This window comes from Megalopta genalis, chromosome 11, assembly GCF_051020955.1.
Source record: "Megalopta genalis isolate 19385.01 chromosome 11, iyMegGena1_principal, whole genome shotgun sequence".
Taxonomy (NCBI): domain Eukaryota; kingdom Metazoa; phylum Arthropoda; class Insecta; order Hymenoptera; family Halictidae; genus Megalopta; species Megalopta genalis.
The window spans coordinates 16,508,801-16,526,823 of NC_135023.1; the positions used below are offsets into that span (position 1 = coordinate 16,508,801).

The 18,023-nt window shown below is 35.3% G+C and overlaps 2 pseudogenes; both read right to left on the reverse strand.

Annotated features, from left to right (window-relative positions):
* Positions 1–1,522: 1,522 nt before the first annotated feature.
* LOC117219110 (cytochrome P450 9e2 pseudogene) lies at positions 1,523–3,611 on the reverse strand (annotated as a pseudogene).
* Positions 3,612–5,400: 1,789 nt separating this feature from the next.
* Positions 5,401–7,473, reverse strand: LOC143260272 (cytochrome P450 9e2 pseudogene; annotated as a pseudogene).
* Positions 7,474–18,023: the final 10,550 nt, after the last annotated feature.

Genomic DNA, 18,023 nt, shown 5'->3' on the forward strand with positions numbered 1-18,023 from the left:
GAAGGATGAAATCTTTTTTCGGCTTCACGAAAATCAGCTGCCTCTTTATGATTCATTAAAAACAACACATTTACACCAAAATAAAATAATTTTGTTTAACAAGGAGCGAATTAATCTTTGTGAAAACATGTATGATAAATATTTTACAGAAATAAAATTCACAACTGTGATTTAAGGTACATGAAGCTATAATTTACAGAAATTACTGGTGTTGTATTATAATTTATCCTATAAGATCACCTTGTAAAATAATATTGTCTTACAAGTGTTACAATTTCACTTTCAGACGTATAAATAGTTTGAAAAATGTATTGTGTTTCCAATGGTAGGAAGTATTGATTACTACAAGGCGATATTTGAGTAAAAGATCAAATGCATTAATGGAATTCTTTTATATATGGTCACTCAACTATAGAAGATTGTTCTGCATACTTGTTATAAAACAGTCCCTACATATAAAACCACAACTACATGAAATATATATGATTAGTTTATATATGACTTGGTATTTCATTTTCTATGTATTAAGTTTACGTACTCAAACTGTTAATACGGAACATCGTATTTTGTTTAACCTTAATATCACAAATTTTTATTAACAAGCTAGATTGTACTGTATAATATTTGATAATCTAATCATGAAGGTATGAAGAAGTGCATTTCTGTAAAACAATTATATTGATAGTTTATTAACATTTCAAGAAAAAACGGAATGTGCGTACGAAATAATATTTCTATACATATTTGCAATTTGGATATTATTTTTAAGATCGTCAGTCAATATTCTCCAAATTTCATTCATGTAAATACATTCCAATTAGCACTCAAATGATTTTTAAATCCTTGTTTGTGATATATTTTTTTGTAGTTTTCTAATAGAAAGTATATTACATATGACATAATTAACACTTTTATTTACAACATTATGTAGTAAATATTAATGCAGACAATAAGCTATATGATAATAATCTCTTGATCAGTGCACAAGCGTTGAAAAAATATTAATGTTTAAAATTACATTAAAACTTTAAACTTATACGTACCGGATGCAGTTCTTGTTTCTTTTCCGAGAAGCGTTTCCGTAGCAGTGTAAACGGTGAAGACGTCTGTATACTGCCAATTATACACAGGCCGCAACTATTAATGGACGCAAGAAATGACGCGCAATTAATGAGTAATGTGAAGTGCAGGAAAATTCTGGACGACGACAAATGAATGAAAAATATTAATTACCTATTGAGAAATAAACATTCGCTGCATTAACTACAAGAAACAAAAGGAAAATACAAATATATTTCTGAAATCTTAAAGGAGCTTTTCTGAAATGTTTTTTTATCTTTCCATTTTCTGCCATGTACTCGCGAAATTCCACAGTCCGGATATAATACTTACCCTGTTCTAGTTTTTGAAACTACACCCAATATGTTCTTACTTAGAAATTTTCAACTTATTTAAATCCAAATGCCCATCCTGAAAATACAGCTTCGCATTCGTCATCTACAAAAATCGATGTATCCTAATCTTTCGAATACATATATGTATTTCCATAAACGAGGTATACATCACAAAGTACAACAATAGAAAAATAGAACAATACAGTTGCTTTTAAAGCATAGAAGTTTGCATATGAAAAAGTTATTAATTACAAGAAATTTGCATACTCTTTTCAATCCAACATGAATATACAAATGAGGTAGAAGCATTGACCAACAGACAATCACAACAGACTGTCCTTCCAGAACCCATACAAAACGACACACGAACAATAACCCGATTATTACAAATCTATAATTATAATCTGTAAACGCGAGAATTCCGAGAACGATAACAGTGATCTAGTGGATAGCACTGCCATTGCTGACAGAGTTAACGAGAACACGAGCGGTCAATTTCCTCGGCTCGATATCGAACCAAAATCCACCTTTGGCCGTCATCTGGAAGGTGTCCCTGCTGAGCTCCATGGGAATTGTGGTTCTGGCGTTTGGTTTCAAGTTGCAGCGAGCAAACAAGTTGAAGAGTAAAACCTTGGTCTCCAGAAGCGCGAACCTGTTGCCGATGCACATCCTCGGGCCCAAACCGAAGCTTAAGAACATCCCGGAGTTCAAGATCTTCTTCGGGTCGTCGATGAACCTTTCCGGTTTGAACTTGGTCGGTTCCTCGAAGTATTGAGGATCGTTCTGAACACCATAGATCGGAATCCAAATATACTCATCCTTCTGCACCACATACGGCTTCAGACCGGGCTTCGCAGGTGGCAGCTCGAACGGTTTTGTGCAGGCTCGATCAGTGAAGACTGCGGCCGGGTACATCCTGAGAGCCTCGTTTATAATTGCATCGAGATACTTCATGTCGTTGACCGCCTCGTAAGTCACCTCGCCATTACTTTTCTCCAATACATCATCGATCTCCTCCTGCAACCTCTTCTGTATCTCCGGGTTGACACCTACCTCGTAGGCAGCGAAGCACATCAAGACCGAAGTGCTCTCGAATCCACCAAGGAAGAAAACGAATGCTTGCGCAGTCATGTCCACTATGGAGAGTTCTTTGCCTGGGCCCATCTTGCCCCGAGTCTCCATCATCAGCTGTATCATGTCCGGTCGCACGATGCCCTGTTCGTCCCTGGTGTTTATTGTGTCTTGAATTAGGTCCGTGAAGAATTGAGTGACCTTTGGATCAAACACTTTCAAGCCGGTGAATCTGAAGAGCCAAGGAAAACTGCGTACTAAGAAGAACTTTGCCGTCTGCCATTTGCCAAACTTGGTAGCGGTTCTTCCGTTGACATAGAACTTGTTGTTCCGATCAGCCATCGAGTCAACGTTCACACCGAACGCGCAGGTGGCGATCACATCGTTCGTGTACCTGGTGAAGGCGTCCTTCAGCTCGATAGATTTGCCCTTTTCTGGTAACGTGGCGAAATGTTCTCCGTATGTGACCGCGCACTCGCGCATCAACTTGTACATCGCCTTCATCTTGCTGGATGTGAACGCAGGGCTCAACAAGCTTCGCATCTCCTTCCATCGTTCTCCGCGCAGGGAGAATAGGTTCTTGCCAAAAATTGGCTCAACTTCCTCCATTTGGAATGACCTGTGGTCCTGGAAGTGCTCGATGTTCTTTATCATAATAGACTTGATCAGTTCCAAGTCGCGGATCATGATCATTGGCGTAGCGAAGTCGTAGATACCCACGTACTTAGCGCCAGGCACTGCTGGGTATACTTCGCTGATCATTTCTGTCATGTTTTTCTTTTTGACGAACAGCGTCCAGAAATTGCTGAAGAATGGGTATTGGTTTGCGTGCGGGATACCACGTTCAGTGAAGAATGTCCATGGTCCTCTCAGATAATAGTACATCGTTATAATTGCGCCGACGACCAGCGTCATGATCATGGTCCACAGGTCTATCATGACGACCGTTGCACTTCTGATCGCTAATTATTAATGACTATCGATTTTCCGACGTAGCTTGTTCCAGCGAACCGAGGTCACTTGTATGGGAGTGTTCACGCTTACAACGTAGACGCGCTCCGCATTGTGACTGCGTTTATGCACTCGCAGTCGGTATTTGTTAACGATCTAACTGGCGCTGAATCTCTAGAGCGACTGACGTCATGCGTCAGCTTCACGGTTGTGTCAGTGCGTTCTCTTGAAAATTTACGCAGTCGTTCAACAGTCTTACTGAATGATGCGATAGTGCTCGCTATCTTTCGCTTCTACTCTGCCGTAATAATCTCTGTTAGTATCGGGTGCTATTGTGCTAGTGTGATAAAAGAATTTAGAGTGATTGGTTAAGTGTATAATGTGTAAGAAAAAGATTTTTAGTAAAGATTCCACAGATATAGTAAATACCGATAACTCTTTTTTCTGTTGTGTTAGATATGTATGCGCTTCAATTATATTATATTATGTTATATTATATTATATTATATTATATTATATTATATTATATTATATTATATTATATTATATTATATTATATTATATTATATTATATTATATTATATTATATTATATTATATTATATTATATTATATTATATTATATTATATTATATTATATTATATTATATTATATTATATTATATTATATTATATTATATGCGCTTCAAAATTTAAATGAAATTACGCAACGCTTTTATAAGTTACAAACAATGAGATATCTCTAGTCGGCAAGCAGAAGAGTATTAGTCTGAATTATTAATTGAGCAGAAAAGCATGTTTCTGGAAGTGCTCGAAATTTTTCACCGTGATAGACTTGATCAGCTCCACATTGCGAATCGTGATTGTTGGTGTGAGAATATTGAAACTGCCTTCGAATCTGAATGTGGCCTAAACATTGTAAATATCAGGTCTGCAACTGTGATCCTTCGAAAAATCAGTTTCACAAACTCTACAGTCGCATAGTTGCTTGACTGCGTCATACAGCGATCACGAAAATATCTGACCACTCCTCTCAGATAGTATAGAGTGCCGCGAAGCCTACATCACATGGCGCCAAGGTCAGCGACCACATGTTCATCATGGTTATTGTATCAATTTATCTGTACACAGCTAATTGCTGATTCTCGATGTTATCTGGTTTTCACAATAGAAACTGTTTTATCGAATCGCGACCATTTCACGTGAACGATGCGTGCACAAGACGAGCCCCGTTCTTAATGCGCTCCAAAACAGTATTTATCAGTATACTGTGACTACCGGTATATTCGCATTGAATTAACATAAATTGCCCACTTCATTGTTTTTGTTTTTGAGATCATCAGTTAGCAGCCACAAAACTGCATTAAGATAAATATATCACTGTTAACTCTCAAGTGATTTTTACATCCACTATTATTCTTATATTTTTGAAGTTTCCTAATAAATACTATACTCAAAATGGCTCAATAAATACTATTCTGAGCATTGTACGTAGTAAATATTACTGTGTATGACAATAATTACTTAAATAATAAACTTTTACCTACCGGTTGCAGTTTTCATTTCCTTTGTAAGAAATGTTTCCGTTGCAGAAAAAACGATGTTGACGACTGTATCTTATAAATTGTGTGCAGCCTGCCGATATTAATAGACGCAAAAAATAACGAACAAATTAATCAGTAATATAAAGCAGAGGCAATTTATACTCGATGCTTTGAAAATGAGGAATGAATAAAAAATGATAACAACATATCGTAAAACAAACATTTGCAGTATTAATTTCAAGAATCAAAAGACACATAGAAATCTATTTCCGAAACCTTGAAGTAGCTGTTCTCTGAAATATATTTTTTCATCTATCAATTTTCTGTTATACTTCAAGCTACAGCTTCTTCCCTAATTTACATATTTTACATCGACTTATACCCGAATGCGCATCCTGAAAATAAACCACCGCCTTTGTCACTGACAAAAGTCAATGCCAATTAATCTTTCGAATACATATATTTCCATAAACGATGTACATATCACAAAGTACAACGATAGTAAAATAGAATAATACAGTTGCTTTTAAAGCATACAAGTTTGGATAAAGGAAAATAATTAATTGCAAAGAATTTGCATACTCTTTTCAATCCAACATGAATATACAAATGAGGTAGAAGCATTGACCAACAGACAATCACAACAGACTGTCCTTCCAGAACCCAGACAAAACGACACACGAACATTAACCCGATTATTACAAATCTATAATTATAATCTGTAAACGCGAGAATTCCGAGAACGATAACAGTGATCTAGTGGATAGCACTGCCATTGCTGACAGAGTTAACGAGAACACGAGCGGTCAATTTCCTCGGCTCGATATCGAACCAAAATCCACCTTTGGCCGTCATCTGGAAGGTGTCCCTGCTGAGCTCCATGGGAATTGTGGTTCTGGCGTTTGGTTTCAAGTTGCAGCGAGAAAACAAGTTGAAGAGCAAAACCTTGGTCTCCAGAAGCGCGAACCTGTTGCCGATGCACATCCTCGGGCCCAAACCGAAGCTTAAGAACATCCCGGAGTTCAAGATCTTCTTCGGGTCGTCGATGAACCTTTCCGGTTTGAACTTGGTCGGTTCCTCGAAGTATTGAGGATCGTACTGAACTCCATAGATCGGAATCCAAATATACTCATCCTTCTGCACCACATACGGCTTCAGACCGGGCTTCGCAGGTGGCAGTTCGAACGGTTTCGTGCAGGTTCGATCGGTAGCAACTATGACCGGGTACATCCTGAGAGCCTCGTTTATAATCGCATCGAGATACTTCATGTCGTTGATCGCCTCGTAAGTCACCTCGCCATTACATTTCTCCAATACATCGTCGATCTCCTCCTGCAACCTCTCCTGGACATCTGGATTTACACCTACTTCGTAGGCAGCGAAGCACATCAAGGTCGAGCTGCTTTCGAATCCACCGAAGAAGAAGATGAACGCTTGCGCGGTCATGTCCACTATGGAGAGTTCTTTGCCTGGGCCCATCTTGCCCCGGGTCTCCATCATCAGCTGTATCATATCCGGTCGCACGATGCCCTGTTCGTCCCTGGTCTTTATCGTGTCTTGAATTAGGTCCATGAAGAATTGAGTGACCTTTGGATCAAACAGTTTCATGCCGGTCCATTTGAAGACCCAGGGAAAACTGCGTATTACGAAGAACTTGAGCGTCTGCCATTTGCCAAACTTGGTAGCGGTTCTTCCGTTGGCATAGAACTTGTTGTCCCGATTAGCCATCGAGTCAACGTTCACACCGAACGCGCAGGTGGCGATCACGTCGTTCGTGTACCTGGTGAAGGCGTCCTTCAGCTCGATAGATTTGTCCTTTTCCGGTATTGCGGCGAAATGTTCTCCGTATTTGTTGGCGCACTCGCGCATCAGCTTGTACATCGCCTTCATCTTGCTGGACGTGAACGCGGGACTTAGCAACGTTCGCACCTCCTTCCATCGTTCCCCGCGCAGAGCGAAGAGATTTTTACCGAAGATAGGCTCAATTTCATCCGCTTTGATTGACCTGTGGTCCTGGAAGTGCTCGATATTCTTCATCATAATAGACTTGATCAGCTCCAAGTCGCGGATCAAAATCATCGGCACGGCGAAGTCGTAAACGCCTACGTATTTCGCGTCAGGCTGCGATTTGTAAAAATCAGTGACCATTTCTGCGAAGGTTATCTTTTTGATGAACAGCATCCAGACGCTGCTAAAGAACGGGATCTGGTTTGTGTGCGGAATTCCGCGCTCATTGAAGTATTGCAGTGATCTTTTCAGATAGTAGTACACGGCTATTGTAGCCACGACGACCAGCGCCATGGCCACGGTCCACAGGTCTATCATGACGATAGTTTCAGTTTTGATCACTAACTATTAATGATTATTGATTTTCCGACGTAACTTGTTCCAGCGAACCGAGGTTTCTTGTACCGGAGTGTTACCGCCTCGTCTACCACGCCTGTGTTTATACACTCGGTATTCTAGTATTCGTGTGTTAACGATCTGACCGTTCTTAACGCTGTGAAGCGACTGACATCGTTCATCCGTTTCATGAATCTTTTACCGCGTTCCCCCCACTCCGAAAAAACGCGCACCTCGATGTGTGCGTGTGTGTGTGTGTGTATATCTTTCCTATCCACAATAAGATAAAGCGAATGACATCCTGCTCATTATCTGAAAACTCTGATACGTACGGGAGAAATCGATTGACGTCGTTGTGGTCTCGTGAAAATATAAGTAATCAACTAAAAATGTAATTTTTTACATGTTTCAGTGGCTGTAGCTCGACTATATGTCAACCGATCTACCAAGATCAACAAAATACATTTTTTTTCATTTTCGTTGAATGTTCAGATGAAGAAGTTTGGGATAACATCGTTTTTTAAATTTTTGTGTCGTCACAACCATCTGAAATTTTTGAAAACAATTTATCTAACATCCCAAGAAAATTTATACCGCTCAATTATGAGAGAATTATTGTATTAAAATATGTTCAAATACTTTTTACGCGGACCGTATTTTATTCAATTTAGAAATATTTCTTTGTCTCAAAACGTTGAAAACGTCGTTAAAGTTCGTTCTATGAATTTTCATTAATCTCTTCAGGACCAAAATGTTTCATATGTTATTTTATATGTAACTGTTCAATATATTTAAACCAGTTGAGAAATATTGCCACTGTTCTTACATTTTTGTATAATTCGATGACCTTGGAACACTCGTGGCAAGTGAAAAAATGCTAGTTTCAAAAATACAAAAACACTATTAAAAGAATTCAAGTAATATTATCTAAATTTTAGCGAACCTTGTAATTCACCGTAAAAGTTTTGTTAATAAAACGATATTCATCCCAATTTTCATCTCATCACATTTGTTATCTCTCTTCAAACGTGAAATACATTTATATACACAGAAAGTGCTTCACACAACCTTTGTTCAGCTATATTCTCAATTACTACAATTCAAATGAGTCAGATTACGTTACCATTCAAGGATCAGCAGTAACAATAATGTCTACTTATAATGATTTCTTACAAAAAAGCTCACATTTACTGAAGATGAGAAGTTAATTTTGTTTAACAAAGAGCGCACTAATTCTTATGAGAACATGTGCCATAAACATTTTATCGAATTAAAATTCACAATTGTGATCTAACGCACACAGAGCTGGAATTTATAAAAATTATTAGTATTATATTACTATTCATTCAATAAGCCACTTTGTAAAATGGTATTGTTTTACAATTGTTACAATTTAACTCTTAGACATATGAAAAATGTCTTTGAAGCGATGGTAAGTACTACTAACTAGAAAACACTGTTTTGATAAAAGATCTATTGCATTAATGGAATATGAGATTATTCAATTATGCATAATTGTTCTTCATACTTCTTAAAAAAACAGTCTCCACATAAACTCACAAATATTTGAAACAGACACGCTTAATTTATGCGACTTAGTACTTCAGTTTCTATGTACTAAATTTTCCTGCTCAAACTATTAACAGGGGACACGAGCTTTATATGAGCCGTTTATTTTGAAAGTGGCATAAGTCACTTTACCGTAATGAATAGTGGTGATTTTTTAATGTTTATACGAAATTATTTATACTGAGAAAAATATCAGTATCCTGAGATAACAAATACAAGTAAATCTTCTCGAAAGTTAACATCCATATTTTTAAACGTGTTCAAACGCAAACCCTTAAATATGTGAAAGTGATTTATGCCACTTTCAAAATAAACGGCTCATATATTGTGCCGTGCAATAATTCATATTCTAATCACGAAGGTACGAAGAAGTATATTTGCATAACGCAATTATAACAACCGCGTATTAGCGTATCAGTAAAAGCCGAAATCACTGTAAGAACAAAAATACAAAAATAAAACAATACAGTTGCGTTTCAAACATACAAGTTCGTACAAAATAATAATTATAAATTGCTGAATTGACGTTGCGATGCACAGAAATTAGCACGCGGGTTTCTGAACCCATCCGGGGTTGTAAGGTCGTGAACCGATCGCGAATGCGTTTTGATTCCAGTGACGCTGATTAATTCCCCGCCAAATCGATCTTGGGCAATTGAATCCGATCGGTGGAGCGGTGGTTGTGCGTACAATTATTGTAATCATATGTCCTCGACTGATGGAGAAGAGGCTGTCTCGACTGATGGACTTGATTTCCGAATTGCTAATGTAAGAGTTCGCGAGACGTGTAATGCGACTCTTTACTCTGGTCGATCGTGAGACAGTCGAATAATTCTCTTCGGAGCGAACGCGAGAAGCTTGTAATGCCTTTTGATGAATCATCTCGTTTTTTCGGGAGTCTGTATGACGACCTCCAACTACCCTTGGAAAGGGTGAAAACGGTACCAGCATGGACGTGGAATCTTCGAAGACCTTGGCAATGTTGCGAGCTTCATCCAGGTCAACCGTCGGTAGCCTCGAATGTTGGTACGATTTCGCGAGACCCTTTGAAGTTTATCTTTTTGACGAACAGCATCCAGAAGCTGCTAAAGAACGGATACTGATTTGCTCGCGGGATTCCGCGGTTAGTGAAGAATGTCCATGAAGTTCTCAGCTGGTAGTAGACCGCTACGGCGGCCACGACGATCAGCGCCAGGATCACGGTCCACAGATCTATCATGATGGCCGTTTCACGTCAATAATTATTAACGACTATTTTTATTATTTTTTCGACGTAGTTTGCTCCAGATTCCGCGTCCACTTATGCCGAAAATTACGTAAATGCTCAGCGTACCGCGCCTGAATTACACGGCCTAAGTCGGTAGACGTGAACGATGTGACTTTCACTGACCATGTACATCGCAATTCTTGTTTTTACTACAATTCCCCTCGAAATTCCCGCACCTTGTCTATGTGCGTGTATGAACGTTTGTGCTTTCTCTGCTCGATTCGAAAATCTGAACGATTCTTCGTTTCTTCGTAACCAAGTTATCTCTATTGTTGTCAGTCGCATCTAGTCTACTCGTGTGTGCTTTATATCTTCATAACGAGATAAAGCAAATGAAATCTAAAAAAAATTATTGTTTTCCATGAATAAAATAGCCTTACACTTGAAATATTTTTAATGTTTCCTAATAGTCCAAATAAATCGCAGACAGAAGTGGTATTTTAACAGAAGAACCTATAATATCATCTAGGTCCATTTGCATTCAGCAAAATGCATCAAATTTTGCATCGTTTAGAATGTTCTAAACTGTCTAATATTCTAATTAATTGGAATAATCCAGACTTTAAATTAGTCCATAATAAACATAGATGAATTCAATATTCACACAAAAATTTCAAATAAAATTTCCATGTTTCACGGTAGAACTTACTGCGTTCCCTTTAAATATATACAATGTTTTTGTCGGCGTCGGTGTTTTGTTGAATCTATAAAATTTCCAATAACGCCGTTTCAATCGTTTATTATTACATTGATCAAATTTAATATCGCAGGAATGTTCAGCGCACTATTTTCTGATATATTTTTTGTTATTACGCGACGACCCGGTCGTATTTCAAAGTGCAGCCTGTTGTCTTTGATGCAGTTTTTTTTTCTGGCATGCAATACATTCCGACCCGACAAACAACGTCGTGATGCAATGATTTCTGTCCAGTCGTTATTGAATGACAGGAATTTAAATTTCCAATATCGACGTTCGTCCGAGAAAAAGCTCGGGGTTTATTATAATTATTATATACACGTAACTAATACATGTTGTACTGAAAATGTAATAGCATATCATGATGTAACAGTGATCGGAAGTGTTGCATCTTGTGCGAAGCATATACCGTTCAGATTGCAGTTACCGGTTTCTTTCATCGAACTGGTCATTTGTTGCTTCAGGAGCTGCAGTAAGATATCAAAATTTCGTCAGATTACGTTTGCGAGGAATGAATAACATTTCATTAACACTTTGATTGCCACGTCATCCCAAATAATTTGTAAAGTTAAAGCATTTATTTTAATGGAATTAAAATTGAAATGTTAAGCTGTATGACATTATTTACTTTTCCTCTGTCACTGCGAAATAAATGAGTAAATAGTTTCTGATTCATATGTTAGTAATTCACTGGTTTCGTCTGATGAAATCACTAATTTAAAAAATTCTTTGTGTATCTTTGTATGTCTATCACCTTTATTATTATAGTCAATACTTATATTAATTAATGTTTTCAGTCGATTAATCTTTATCTGTTGCAAACGAAATTCATTCCAGATAAATAAAAAGGTTTTTATATATGTTTATTTTCTTAGTTGGATGACTTTTGAAAATGAAAATTTAATTTCATTCCTCATTCTTCTGTCTGATAAGAGATCCATTTTAATTAAATAAGTTATTGATTGACGAGAATAATTGAACTCGGTGATGTCTATTCAAGTTTTTAATGTTTTCTATAGTAAATATTGAATTTGGAAATATGTTAGTTTACTCATGATAAGTGACGTACTCCTGATTATACATATATACTGTAGATTTTTGTAGTTTTATTCTGATACTATGTTCTCCTTTCATACCACACACACACACACACACACACACACACACACACACACACACACACACACATTTATATTATATTTTGTATTATCTATCATAATTAGTATATTAGCTGGACGTAATCGTTTTATTAATAAAATAGTGACAAAAATTCATTGCATTAATCAGTTTGCATTATTCCGATTTAATATTAAGTTTTTGGAGCGAAAACAAATTTATATCCCATATCAATCATTATAAAATGTTATGTATTTGTGGTGCAAACGAACCAGACGAAAACTCATTTTAGTTATAACAGAGTTTATACCAGTTCTAGGCAAACCTCGCACGTTGAATCCAAATTTCTCGGATTATAGCTTATTTACTTTCCAGCGCCGTTTGTACGCAGCAAACAGTATTAAGCGAAATTATGGATGATGTCTTCATTGATATTAGTTATCTAATCGATCTCACCGTATCACTATTTCTTCGATTCGGCAAAACGACATCATCGGTCCTTACGTATGAGTAAAAATTCTTATCTCTAATTTCAATTCATATCGCATCATCAAATGCGCTACGTATACCATATATAGGGTTCTGTTTTATAATTACTTTCATCAACCATTCCATTTAATCTCCAAAGAAAATTATTCGTCAATATTGATTCATACAAAATAGATAGCACGAGCGTAATATCGCAGCTTATCAAAATGTTATCTGACAACGATATCTTATAGTAGCAAAAATCGCCATAATTCTACTGATTGTAGACTGATTCATGAGTCGTGTATGTATAATATCTCGACAGTTTTAATAAAAGCTTAAGTTATTGTTCTCAAGATATTGCAGTCTGAAGTTGATGATTTCGTAAAGTACAAAATATTGTTTTCTAATTCAAAACACGAATGCTATCAAAAGCTTCCTGTATGTTTTCATAATGTTTTGTATGTTGCATCATTCGAATACTTGAAAAAAGGAAATCTTTCTCGGAATTTTAAATCGGCATCATTCATTAGGATAATATTATATACAATCGGTATGAACCTATAAATAGTATAGCACTGAGATTTGACCGCGAGGTCAACAATTCGGTGAACTTTCGCAGATAAAGAAACAGGTACGTGTATGCCCGATTAAACTGCGACTATCCAATTATCTTGGATTTTTATATAAGTCAGCATATCGTGTGATTTTCGGAAGAAGGTACCTTAGAGCACCTATGTTGACACCTATGTTTACTTCAATCCTATTACATCTGACTGGCAACGTGATAGAAAAGTGGACACTTATTGTAACTATAGCTATCTTCTGTTGAAAAGATTATAGTTACAAGTAACTTTAATTAATGCCTAAATTGTGTGAAAGCGGTTGATTCTCGAGCCATATAATATCAAAAGCACATCATTAAAAAATTATTAAATAATCATATCTTCAAGTTTGATATTTAACACTCGAACGGCGGACCTTTTTTACAACAATATAACCGAGTATATATAAAATCAATTATAATTTTATTTGTTAATGTTGTTAACCGAACTTTTTCACTAATTTTAGTTCCTAACTATAAACCGAAAGAATTAATTGTCAGAAACTATGTAAATGAACTTGTCATCCTATGTAAATGACAATTTTTAAACTCTGGGTCGAAATAGAACCAGGCTCCACTGTCCGAGTGTTAAGAATCATTTTTAACTTATTGTTAGTTGATAAACAGCATTGCGTATGAATTTTAGAGCTGCATGTTGTAAATTAGATTTTATGGAGATGACATGTTTCCTGTTATTCATTCGAAATTGCAGTCACACCCATATAATACAGTTAGCAAGACGCCATCTCTACCCACACGTCCATTTCGGCCAATTCAGCAGTTCGAGTGTGATCGTGCATCTCTCAATTGACAATGTCAACATTTGAACTCCTTATATAACACGTTATGTACTATTATTATTATGTACTATTAATCACCTATCTCTTGACTGTGGAACATTATACGCTTATGGTACATATAAATTTATAAAATGCAAGTAAACGTGCATATTAACTAAAAATTTGGTTTATTTATTATTGTTTATTTATTACATATTACACTTAATTAATATGAGTTCTAATCACTTTCACTTCTTATTCTATTTCTATTATTACTAACAAAAATGAATTGTATCATTATTCTGCATTCTTCTCACGTGGATTTTTCTAATTGATGGAAGAAATTTTTTCCTTCCTGAGATTTTTATGAAACAATTTATGAAAACGGGAATTTGCATAAAATTCTTAGTCACACTACAATGTGATCAGGTTATCAAATGTATTTATGTTTCTCTGTATTACTTCAGGAAATATTATTACTTCGTAATACTTATGAATTATTTATAACTACTTCGCGGAATTTATGCATTTGCGATACAAATAGATTACTGAAGTTTTAAACAATAAAGAGATTAAAAGAATTTAAGATTACGTATGTGTTATCGACAACCCACTAAAATTATTGTACAAAAATTGACATTTGTATTTTGTTCCTGTTTGTTGCAGTTTACAAACAAGATATTCATTTTACATAAAGCTCCGCTAAGTATCGATAAGTATTCTACTTATAACTAATAAATTGTTTTAGATGAAATTATTCAATTCAGTAAAATGTTTATTAATACTAAATGTACCACCGCCGATCTAATTCTCTGTGTTTCTCTGTTGTAAAATTATTGAGATTACAGAGATGCTTTTATAGAAAATGATTGACAAAATTTCTTCATTCCAGCATATATTGTATTAAAAATTGTGCAAAGACTACATAAATATTATAACTTCTATAAGATGAGAAAAATCTATAATCCCAAATTCGTTCGTAAATTTCAAAGCGTATACAACTTTCCATTGCCTAATAAATAAACAGTATGCTTCTGGACAATTGAAAGAAACGGATACGAAATGATCTCACATAGAAAAATAATTAAGACAGATGAATAAAATTTTTTTTCAATTGAGCAACAATCCAGTTTCGTAGAACAATCAATTAAGCCTCTCATCGATGTGAATCTTGTATTTTTATTTCGAAAGAGTCATGCAGATTACGCTATCTTAAAAAAACATCAGATAGCGAACAAAACTCGCGCAAACACTTTAATTGCTGATTTGCTACCTTCCAGTATTGCATCAACCTATTCTCAAGTCTGCTGCTTTTCCGTCTGTACTTTACATTTTTGCAGTAACCTATTACCAATTACATCTGCATAAACTTTTTCCTTTAGTTGTATCCACTGTTAAGGACCAACAGCGGCCTCAACACATGCTCGGTTGGCATTATCGGTCAAACCGTTTACGACCACCGGCAATCACGACCACGACCTAAACATATGGGCATCACGTGCGACAGACCTGAACGAAGACACTTGAAGAATAAATCACGAGATTGGCCACACGTGACAAAAAGACGCTACTTTCACTGACAGTTACCCACTCCTCCAACTAAGACGACTTCAGATAAACCTCTGAACCACCAATTAGAACGTTCGACTGTTCAATTTCATGCATAATCAATCGAGACAGGCCCAAATTGTCGACGAACATAATGCGATCGAAATAGATTACGATAAATAGCGAAAGTGAAAAGAACACGGAAACGTCACGATCGCATCAACGAACGCAAGTCTCTACCATGTTTATTAAGTTTTGAGTAGTATATTTATCAGTCGTTGAATCGAACAATCCAAATTCATTTCAATGAGGCATTGTTAATATCCAACTTCGGCAACGGTCCAGGAAGTAACACCCACGAAACACACCGACAAAATGTTCAAAATCTGGGAAACTTTGTATAACCGCTATGCAAAATGAATGATAAATAGACTGCGGATTTTTTATATTTATTGCAAAATTGGGTAGTTACAATTGCCGTACTTTGACGAGTCCGACTCATCGTGAAAATTTCTAGTAATAACTTATTGAGTATAGATGTTATTCTCTCCTTTCAAATTGAAATAAAACTCTAATCTTTTGTCATCAATATTTAAGCATTCAAGTAAATTTAGGCACGCAATATAAGCATCAATTTTCTTTCTCTTCTAAGAAATTATTGCAATCGAAAACTTTCTAATCGCAGTAATTGCGAAGAAAATGATATGTCAAGGTTAAATTATGATAGTTATATATGTATAGTTATATAATAGTTAAAGAAATAGAGATCACTATAGGAAGTCTTCGTTTCACTCAGTTCGCGGATTTTTTATATTTATTGCAAAATTGGGTAGTTACAATTGCCGTACTTTGACAAGTCCGACTCATCGTGAAAATTTCTAGTAATAACTTATTGAGTATAGATGTTATTCTCTCCTTTCAAATTGGAATAAAACTCTAATCTCTTGCCATCAATATTTAAGCATTCAAGTAAATTTAGGCACACACACAATAAGCATCAATTTTCTTTCTCTTCTAAGGAATTATTGCAATCGAAAACTTTCTAATCGCAGTAATTGCGAAGAAAATGATATGTCAAGGTTAAATTATGATAGTTATATATGTATAGTTATATAATAGTTAAAGAAATAGAGATCACTATAGGAAGTCTTCGTTTCACTCAGTTCGCGGATTTTTTATATTTATTGCAAAATTGGGTAGTTACAATTGCCGTACTTTGACGAGTCCGACTCATCGTGAAAATTTCTAGTAATAGCTTATTGAGTATAGATGTTATTCTCTCCTTTCAAATTGGAATAAAACTCTAATCTTTTGTCATCAATATTTAAGCATTCAAGTAAATTTAGGCACACAATAAGCATCAATTTTCTTTCTCTTCTAAGGAATTATTGCAATCGAAAACTTTCTAATCGCAGTAATTGCGAAGAAAATGATATGTCAAGGTTAAATTATGATAGTTATATATGTATAGTTATATAATAGTTAAAGAAATAGTGATCACTATAGGAAGTCTTCGTTTCACTCAGCTCGCGTAATTTTTCGCTTTCATTCAATGAAGGTTGGATCATGGTCACATGGTCAAGTACTCGTGTACTCGATTAATTCTGAGGCTGTGAGAGACGTTGTCTTATAATCAACGCAGCTGATCTAACCATATGATTACAATCAACGATGACGGGTAGCATTGAAATCAGTTTATTTTTTTCAATCGATGAATGATTTAATTTGACAGAAGAAAGCAGAATTTACATTATAAACGTCCACAATTGACACAAATGTTTGTTGTGATAATAACAACAGCATACTGTGAAATAAAATTTTTGTGTCTAAGTTAATACAAAGGTCAGAGAAGTACAGTTAAACAAGCATAAGTTAAGTAGAAATATCTTTCTTTTTTTAATAACTGCATCGAGTTGAAAATAGTACATACACATTCTTAAATTCTTTTAATATTTTCATTTTCTGAAATTTCACCTACTTGTTTCTTTTAAATTCATAAAATCCACCTCCAAAATCACAAAATTATAAAAATACAAAAATGTAACTGTGGTTCAAGTTTTCAAGGCAGCAGCTTAGTTTCAAATGTCTCAGGTGGTAATCATTTTCAATTATTATCATTCTTGACATTGTACAACTTGAAATATATTTATATGTATATTAGATAATTATATCTAATATACATATATCTATATTATTATATTATATCTAATATTATATCTAATATACATATAAATATATTTCAAGTTGTACAATGTCAAGAATGTTAATAATTTTTGCTTTACTAGTGTATTCTGTGGATGTAAATAAGAAAAATGATGTGCATACACCAATAAGTTGTACGAAATAACGGAATCACAGTTAGCGTAATGTAAGATAAGAAATAAGTGATCAATTTGTTTACACGAGCTGTGTTCACTGTCTGAAGTTATCAAAGATAGCATTGTACTCCAAAAGTAACTATGTGCATATCTAAAAATCTCGCACATTTCTTAGAAGTACAAGAATGATATCTATCAATCTCAAGTGGAATTTATTTGTTTGCGAAGATTATTATTACGTTGTTTTATCCTGTTAAACGCATTGTTAAATCAGAAATGCAGGCAGCAGGTTTATAAATTTTCAATTGCTTCAGACGGAAATATAGTACGTATAATACAGATTAAACTACTGCTG